Below are 10,081 nucleotides of genomic sequence, written 5' to 3'. Positions count from 1 at the left end.
CCAGCCTATGTTCCACATTGGGGGGTCGTGTTATGGCTCTGAAGAGGTTGTAGCTGATATGTTCAGTGGTAAAAGTGAGGGATATGTCTGAAATTCAGATCCCAATCCCATTGTGGGGGAAAAATATGTAAAGAATGAAAGTGCTGTGAATATTCAAATTGTGGCCTCCATCTGGTCAGATGCATCGATGTGATTGTAAAAAACACCCTCCCAGAAAAATGTGACACAACCTTGAAGAACCTCTATCACATACATGCTTACTTCTCCCTTTAATATGGAACCCAATGCTCAGGAGGTTTCCTTCTCATCATTCTAGAACCTCAGAGGTCTTCTTTGCCCCCACTGTTTTCTGCACTTTTGGTCAGTTAATGATTAAGCAAACCACTGACTGGATAATTGCAAAGCACACGAGTGGTTGCTATTATCTCTGGGATTCAGTCTGTTATTGCAGAACCATTGTGGCAGGTAATGACTCCATTGCAGCTGAGTGAACATACTAATTATCTGGAGTGAGAAATGTTCCTCAGGATCCTCTAACAGGGCAGGTTAGATATGAAGACCAGCTTGTGACAAAGCTCTCCTGAGATGGTTTAAGCAGAAGTCACAGTCTTTAATTTCCTGAGTTTATTCACCAATGTCCTACCAAATTGCATGAGGTACGTTCACAGATTCATGCTTGGATACTCTTGAGATTGCTTTAGTGAGGAAGGTCAGCCTTGATATTAAGCAGTTGTGGCAACTGTCTGAGGAAGAGGATGAGTGCAGTGATGGCAATTTCCCAGTGGTCTTCTTGTGTTCCCTGGACAATCCCCTCTTTTGGAGGAGAGAGTTTTATGTGGTACACAATCTTTCCTACACCTCCTAAACAGAGTTGTGTCCTTCAGGCATGTTGGAGGACACAACTATCAACCAAATGGCATCTGCAGATGGAACAGAACGAAGTGCCTCAGGCCATCCACTTATCTTGGGCCAATCCTACTGGTAAGCAAATCCTATTAGATACAACAGGCCTTAATTCTGAATACAGAAATGGTGGGTTTAGAAGTAAGTCCCCCTACCATTTTCAAGAGCAGGACATATCTGAGGGCACATTCTAAAAAGAAGGAAATGTCTGCTATGTAGAACTGAACAGAATGCAGTTTGTTAGGGGGAAATGTACAAAGAGGAATGAAACCAGCTCTGTCTAATGTGGTGCCCCTGGAATGGGCTTCAGCTACAATTCTTATCATCCCTAGCCAACCTAGACATTGACTTTGGATGATAGGTGTTTCCTTATAATGTATGTGGAACATATAAGACAGTGTTGGTTTACTGTTATCCATTTGCAGTGCTGGCAGAAATGGAGTGGATGGATGAGCAGGTGGTGTGTTATGCCACAAGACACAAGAGATCTTATCCTTGTTGAATAATATGCTTTTGGTTGCACAATAAGCGGGCATGATACTGCCAGCACTGAACAGACAGTAGAGGTATGTACCAACTGCCACTTCCTGTTGCTGCTCAGGTGATAGGGATTATTTAGGGCCTCTTGCTTAGGATAGCTCAACGTTTAACTATGTCCCTGCTTAAAGTTTTGGTCTTCAATTTCTAATTTAAATTTAGTAGGTTGCTTGCTTGTCCTATAAAAGATACGAAGTTGACTCTGTTGTTGTTGCTTGGCCATTTTGTTTAGCCTACGGGATGAAGAACGCTATTTTCATTCATTTATCAATCACCAAACATGCTCCTTGATAGCTGATTGGCCTTCAGAGATCATGGCTAGTGATCACAGGGATTCAGATGGTGGCTGTTTTGCTGGCACACCTGGAAACGGACAACAGGATCTATGAATCTAGCCACATATGAAGGCTAGCCATGCTTGCTTTTTCAGTGTTGTGCTACTGTCTGCTTTTAAGCCTAGCAGGATAAACTAAGCTTGGGACAGTGAGGTGGTTAGTGGTGGGATAGAAATATGAACTATAGGGATCCAATTTCCTACTTGAGGTTTGAAAACGGGTGCACACCTGCCATTAGGGCTATCACCTCTACTTAACGATAGGTGGTGAGGAAGAGAATGATGGAGGTGAGGGAGAAGAAAGTTGGGCAGTTCCATTTGGAGAGGATGCCTTTATAATTTATTATCTGCGTTAGACCGTAAGAGAAAAGAGTCAGTCCCTACATTCATATGGAACAGGCTGTAGCTTTCCTTATGCAAATCTTTCTGCAGTTTGACAAAGCAGTTTGATACTGTTTCATGAACAGGATTATTAGGGGTCGGGGCAGGTGGTTGTTCTGGTATTTGTTACAATAATATTGTTGTGTCTGCCGGAGGAAGGCCAGGGAAACTACCAGATCCTGGCAGCTTGAATTGGGGACAGGAGAGAGGATAGGAGTGTGTGGGGAGAGAAATCTTGCCCCAAGAACAATCAATTTGAGATAAGGTTTTCAGTCTGGCCCAGCTGTCATTTCTATGCCATCTATAGGAAGGACATTTTGGTGCTTCCTCGGGGTTAATGTTTTTTAGATTCTGGCAACTAGCAGGCCAGTCTTGGAGAATTCTTTTCCATTCGTCATAGGGGGCAAAGTGCTGCATCTTGGCAGCTCCCATGGGGTAGGTGCTGCCCCAGCTTGAATCAGAGAAGAAAGGTGGCTGGCTCTGCCTATTTGGCTTCTCTTGGCCAGCTGGAGAAATGGCCTCTTTGCCATTGAGATCAGAGACTGTGGAGCCTAAGCCATCAACCTGCAATTGTTGTCATGGAACTGGCTCCATCCATCTGCAGATCTTCTACTGATCTCCAGCCACCTAAGAGTGAACTAGAAGTTTCCTCAAGATAATCAGGGAGATTTAAGAAACATTGCGCTTATGAGTTGAATGTAAATAAGGAAACAATTTAGGGATAGGCAGCTCATTTGTTTCACCCAGCAGCTTAAACAAGTAGTACAACAAGTTCTTTTTCACACAAGAAGATGCCCATACTGAATAATGCTTCTGAATTAATATTCTTCTCCCTCCCTCCTAAACAAATTCTATTTTTCTTTGTCAGCTGTTGAATTGCAATTGTATCCAAGTGTACTAAAGATGTCAAGGAAAGATTATGCAAAATATAAGTGATGGCATACAATACTGTAGGTTACAAATAAAATAAAAGAATAATCAAATATTGAACAAACATGTATATATGATTCTATGGGCATATATGTAGGAATGGCATTCAATGTAGAGCTATCTCTGAATACCCCCCCCCCCCCGCTCATTACCTTCAATCCAGATGGTTTACATTACACAGTGTATCATTTCTAAATTTGATTTAAATTTGCTAGCCATTTGTTACCTATTTTTTCCCCAAAGCAAATTATATTATAAGAAAGATTTTCTATCGCTGGCATATCCTGGTCTACATAGAAGGGTTGTCCCATTGTAAAGTCTTCCACGGATGTTGATTTGCAGAAGTGACACGATGGAGTGTCCTTACAATGTCTTCCTCCCACATCACTTGTTATGAAGCTTAGAGCACAAATTTCAAATAGAATAAACTCTGGGGAGGAGTAAAGGTCCAAAGGGGACTTGTCCTTTAATGCAGCCTCCTGAGTCCCCCTGAGCCTCATGGGTAACAAACATGGCTGAGAATCAGGTATGATGTAGAACATTCTCAGCCTATTAGGAATTTGACCAGAGCAGTGATTTCTCCTAGTTATTTTCTATCCCACAAACATCTAGATCTATGTTTCCTTAGCAGAGGGAAGGAGAGTATGTTGTCAAAATATGCTGTTTCCCCCTCTGCTGAGGAGAAATGGATCTAGGCCAGGGGTGTCCAGCTTTAGCAACTTTAAGACTTGTGGACTTTAACTTCCAGAATTCCCCTGCCCGTCATTGCATAGCATTGCATGCATGGGGAATTCTGGGAGTTGAAGTTCGCAAGACTTAAAGTTGCCAAGGTTGGACACCTCTGATCTGGGCATTTGTGTGTTTCTGTCAAGAGAAATGGCCTGTTTAAACACTCCTCCCTTCTGCTTCTCCAATCAAAAATCACAGCTCTCGACAACTATGTTTTGGTTAAGAAATCTAATATGAGCCTGGATCTTGGGCAACCGCAAACCATAAATCAGGCATTGAGTAAGTGTTTGCCAACATCAAATTTGTTTTTTTCCCCTTTTTTTACATACATGGAATCACTAATCGAATTGCACCAGGAGCTCATTAAGGGGGGAGAATAACAGAATTGGAAGGGACCTTGGGGGTCTTCTAGTCCAACTCCCTGCTCAAGCAGGGAACCCTATACCAGGGGTAGGCAACCTCGGCTCTTTTATGACTCATGGACTTCAACTCCTGACTCAGGAATTCTGGGAGTTGAAGTCCATGAATCATAAAAGAGCCGAGGTTGCCTACCTCTGCCCTATACCATTCCAGACAAGTTCTTGTCCAATTTCTTCTTTAAAACATCCAGTGTTGGAGCACCCACAACTTCTGGAGGCAATTCTTTCCACTGATTAATTGTTCTAGCTGTCAGGAAATTTCTCAGTTCATCCTGTGATAGAGTTTTTGCTGTGTATTTTGGTTGAGTGTGATGGTTTTATGACAGCTTTTTTCAGTAAAAGCCCAAGTGGACTCTTCCTAGATACTGTATCCAAGACATTTTTGGACTGACTTCAGAATGAGATACTGAATTTTGATTACTTTCCTCTTCCTTCTCCCCCACCTTCTATTGTTACATTTTTGTAAGATAGATACAGAGATAGACACAACAAATAAATAAACAGAATGGTTATTTACTGCATATAGTTTTTGTAAGATGTTAAAATTTATTTTGACTGAAGTGATATACAGACACTTCTAAATAAACGAATAAATACATTTACAAAATTATTGTCATCAAATGTTCTGTCTTGTCTTTCCTCTGAGGAGTTTTAGCTGGCATTCATGCCCTCGCAAGCTATGTGGTTAAAAAGAATCAACCAGCAAGAGTACGTTGGCTTTTAATCTGTGAATTGATTTATGCAGCCCTTATTGATTTAAAATCAGGCTAATTATGCAAACTGGATACCAGTGTAATACTGGGAAGCTGTTAATTAGGCAGTGCCCTATAGAATCCAGAAGGATCATCCACACACTGAAGAACCAAGAAAATGACCTTTCAGCGTGACCCCTAAATTGGCAAAAGGCTAGAATTTACTAATCAGCTGATTAGTGAGAGAGAGAGAGCAATTGCTTTGAGCCTCCCTCACCTCCTTTCCTTAATTAGTAATCAGCTTTTACTTGCAGATTGGAAGATAAGAAAGAACATAGGAATGTCTGAGAACTGGGTCACTAAGACTGGCATAGCTTTCCATCCCAAACAGTGGTTATTAAGTTGTGCTGATTGTGGAGTCCTCAGGTACCTAGGAAGTGCTATAGGACAACTGGGGCTATCTTCCTTGGTACTATTATCTGTAATTGATACCTGCTTTCTGGACACCCTTCAAGGCCAGACAAGGAAACCAAACCCATGCTTGTGGATATTACTTTAATTATAAAGATAGAGTAGCAGAATCTTGCAAGTCTGAATATGCTTTCCCCATTATCTCTGTGGGAATTAGGGAGGGTGTTGTTTGAGACATTTTCTCAGATTATAGTTCTGTCCCGGACAGAGGTTTCTTTTACTGTATCTGATCATTGTCTTGATATGGCTTCTTCCTCTTGTCCCTCAAGGCCATTCCTTCATTCCCCCTACAGATTTTCAGGTGGCGGGGGTCTTTAAAAGTTCTACCTGAAGATAACTAGGGATTAGATCCAGCCTTTTTACACATAAAAGTAGTATGCTTCAATGTGGTGGTGCCAGATTGCCAGCTCTATACTTCTGTTGTGAGTCTGAAACAAGACATATTAATACTTGTAAAAGGTGGTCCTTAGGTTGGGGTCAGCCACCATGTGTAAGATCAGCATACAAGCTAATCCAACATCTGTCCTTCCAGCTTTCACCATCCCTTCTCTGGAGATTTTACTTGCTTTGGCTAAAACACAAGTTTAGATGAGGTCCCATCCATCCACCCGCCACCACTGCTCTTCAAATTACTCAGGCATCCAGTTGTTAAAGACAAAATCCCAATGCCCCTACTATAGCAATGCTGGTTGTAATGTTGAGGTCCCAAGAGCTCATTTCATGAGTGACCTTACCTAGGATTTGAACCCAGCCTCTCCCGAGGCAATTAGTGGAATGCATTAGCGCAAGATGTCACTAGAGCCCAATATGAAAGCAACGACAATTTGTAATGGGCACAACATTTTCACGAAAGCTTTATGCCTGGCAATTATTTTTTACGATTACACCTTTAACGTGACTTATCCTTAAGGACAAATTGAAAAAAGAAAAAAAACAACCTTGTAACTAAGGGCTCCTTCTCTGCATCCAGACAAACAAGGATCCTCTCTCTTGGGCGTTAGAAACAGGATGATAGGATTTGAGCTTCCTTCAGCCAACCCTCAAGGAGTCAGAAGGAGTCAGAGAGAAAGAAAGCCGTAGATATTGTTTTAGTTTCTCTTTTCTTTTTAAAAAAAGGCAAACAAAAAAAGGGAGACAATTAGGAATAATAAAATTCTACATAAAGCCGAGATCTACATGTTCTAACACCCGGTAATTGCTAAATTGCCGAACCATCTGCTGACTTGCTTTACGTAAATTACCAGCTATATATAAGTCTCTGTGCATCACAGTCTTTCGGTGGCATAGACCTGATGACTTTGAATAGAGCTTGGGGACTCATTAAGCCTCTTTTACGAAATTTTAATTGTTTTCTGTCTTATTCTGGGAAGGCAGGGATACAGGTGAAAGTTTTTCCATTTTTTCCTTTACTAACTGCTCCTAAACATATTTTTGATTACTTTGCTTATAGGTGGTGGGATGTGAGATGGGTGGGATGCATGGAGAAATGCAATTTATGTTGTAAATCTTGCTTCCTGCCAAGAATATATTCAGAGAAAAACATTTTTTCTTTTCACTCATGCAAGAAAAGAGGGATAATTCTCTATCAGTTCCTGCAAGAAAGAATATACAGAGGACCTTCATCAATCTTAAATGACAATAAATGAGCATTTGACCTGTGTCTTCAACTAAGCTTGTCTACATCGCTTATTTAATGATGACATAAGATGTGATGTTATTGCCCCCATTCCGTTTTATTGGTTTTACTGTCAGGGCAGAACTAAGAAATGCCGAGAGTGATGACACATAACAGATACCTCGGTTAACTCAATCCACTTTCATACCACTGCTTATTCTAGTCCACAATCTCTGAGTGAGCAGTTGGGACCTGTCCCACAATTGGCTTCACTTCTGCATCTCTCCGAACACTAAGAACATTCAGAAAAAAACCAGTCAGCCAGTTAGTGCACTTCTCCAGTTGATCAATAGGAGGCCGCAAATGATATAATTCAAATAGTACTCTACTCTGAGCTTTAACAAGCCCAGAGAAACAAAAAATCTCCCCTTTAAACAAAAAGGAAATAAGAAATGGCCGGAACCCCTCTCCCATCCATTAGCTATGCAACCTTAATTTATTTTTCTAGTTGTTTGCAAAACACAGCAAAATCAGTAATTTCCTCTGAGGGGAAGTTTCTTGGCTGCTTAGCAGCCATGTTTGTTGCATTGAAAAGCATTGCAAACTGGGAAGTGTGGGAAGTCAGCCCCCCCAGAGAAGGAAATATTAAAAGGGCAGAAAAATATATTTTCTCAAAGGATCTTAAAGAGGCAGAAAAGCATGCCCAGTTTTCTTAATAGTCTGAAGTCTCCCTCCCCCAAGCAGAAACCAGCTCTGTAGAAATGCAGATGTAAACCATCCAGGAAGGTTGGAGCCCCCCCCCCCAGCTAGAAGATTAAGAAGACAAAGACACCTAATCTACATACCCCACTCAAACTCTAAGACAGGACATAATAGGCTTAAACCACAGATACCAAAGGACACACTCAGACTCAGGTCAAAGTTCATGCCTCAAACAGGAACAAGAAACAACTCCACACAAAAGGCTCCAGAGGGTATAAAAACCCACTCCCTACATGTGCTTTCTCTCTTTTTTCTTCCACAGCCATCTTTCTGTCTGGTTCTCCTCTTCAATAAATTGCAACCTTCTTTCTAAAGCAGTTGCCATGTTGTTTATTCCCAGCTTGGATTGAACCATGAGAAGACTTTTCCCTCAACAGAAGGCAACATGATATTGTTGGCAAATTCAAGTGAGGCACTTTCCCGATAACATTACAGTACTGCTTTTTGCTGTTGTTTTGGATGGGAGAAAAGAAAGTGATAGTAACGCCTATAGATGAGCAACAGGAAAAAGATAATGAAGTAGGGAAGGTAAAGTTTGCCTTGAGTTGAGGTGCTAGGAGATAAAGTGAGGCAACAGTTCCCAGAAGTAAGATAATAGACCATCTAATAGTGCTACAAATTTATGGTAAGTACTAGCTTTCACCCAGTTTCAGATAAATATTTACTTATTATTCAATCGGCATGATTTACTATGTGCTCAATGTAACTGTGAATACATTCATACATATGTACTTAGATATTATATACATCTTTCTACATTGAATATCTCTGCAGCCTTAATACATTGTTTCTATGATTTTATTATATTGGTGATACAGAGATTAGAAATAAATTAAATGTTTGGCGATACACCCAAAACTCTTCAAATAGTAGCCACACTATTAAGATGGGAGCAACTGCAGCCCTTCTATCTGATGTGAGGGTCATCTTAGCAAAAAGCTGCAGCAGCATTTTGTAAACATTTTGGACTATGAAAAAAGACATTGGGGTTTTGGAGCTATGAGGCTGAGAAGTTACATATTTATTAGAATAATATGGGAAAGAAGGTAATATATTCATGGTTTTCATTATTGTATCTCCTTTTTCTCTGCTGCACTGAATCAAATTATTTTAACCCAGTAGAGCCATATCATGTGTCCCTTGAACTAGCAGCTGATCGTTCTTTTCCAGGCCCAGAAGAAGAACTTCTGTGTGTCTTCGGGATATGTGAATCAGTTCTAGAGGTTTTTTTTAAAACAGAATTTTATTCACTAAGCCTCATTTTCATTTCACTCAGCAGATCACACAGTACAGAGATGCCCCTTCTCCAACAGAAGGAAAAGCTTTTCATTTGTGCCTCACATTTATTTTATTTTATTTTATCCAAATCCAAGAAATCCAGACCAGATGGAGGTATTTCTTGCCATTCAGAAGGCAAATCAGGAACTGGACTTCACATAATTTGGAACTACAGTCTTACCAACCCAGTTTTACAATATGATGGTAACTGGATGCCTGAGTTTCTGCATTGCCCAGCAGTACGTGTTTTCTCAGCTAACGGTTGGTGTGATACTTACCTTAGTTCAAACCTGGGCATTTGGCTGTCCCTGTCTAGCCCATGGCATCAGAGTCAGGGGGCGGAGCATCATCAGGGGTGGGGCAACAATGGAGGATGAGGCGTTGGCAGCCGTGGCCTTCCAGAATAGTCCCAGTTTCTCATGTGCTCCCTTGGGAAAATTAATTGCCCATCCCTGATTTAACTTCATCTCATCTTCTGAAATATGCTGGATTAACATAAATCTCAGAATTGTATCTCTTTATAGCCCAGATACTTCCATGGAAGGGTCAGGACCTCCAGATGGTGTGCATAAATATCTCTGGACTGATACAGAAATAAACAATTTATGAGAGATCATAGAATAATAAGTAATATATTGGATGTCTGGGACAAATATAGGAAGATAATATATCCAGATTTTCCCCCTTCACTTAATTATTAAATGTCTACTTTTATGGAGAGGAAAACACTAAGACATTTGTTCAATGGAAGGTTAATAGCTCATTTATTTTGCAAAATTGAGTTATCAATTAGACGAAGATTAAATCTTTTGAGATTTTTACTTTTATTTATTTTTTTATTTATTTATTTTTCATAATTTATATGCCGCCCTTCTCCCCACGGGACTCAGGGCGGCTCACAGCATATTAAAATAACACAATACAAACAACACACACAACATTTCCCCTATAAAAGCCAATTAAAACCAAATATTTGTAGCTGTGACATTATTAAAATCATTAAAAATTATCCCTATTTAAAATTCACCCT

This window comes from Protobothrops mucrosquamatus, unplaced genomic scaffold (assembly GCF_001527695.2).
Source record: "Protobothrops mucrosquamatus isolate PMUCROS unplaced genomic scaffold, P.Mucros_1.0 scaffold2477, whole genome shotgun sequence".
NCBI lineage: Eukaryota > Metazoa > Chordata > Lepidosauria > Squamata > Viperidae > Protobothrops > Protobothrops mucrosquamatus.
Note: the sequence above shows the minus strand (reverse complement) of the source record.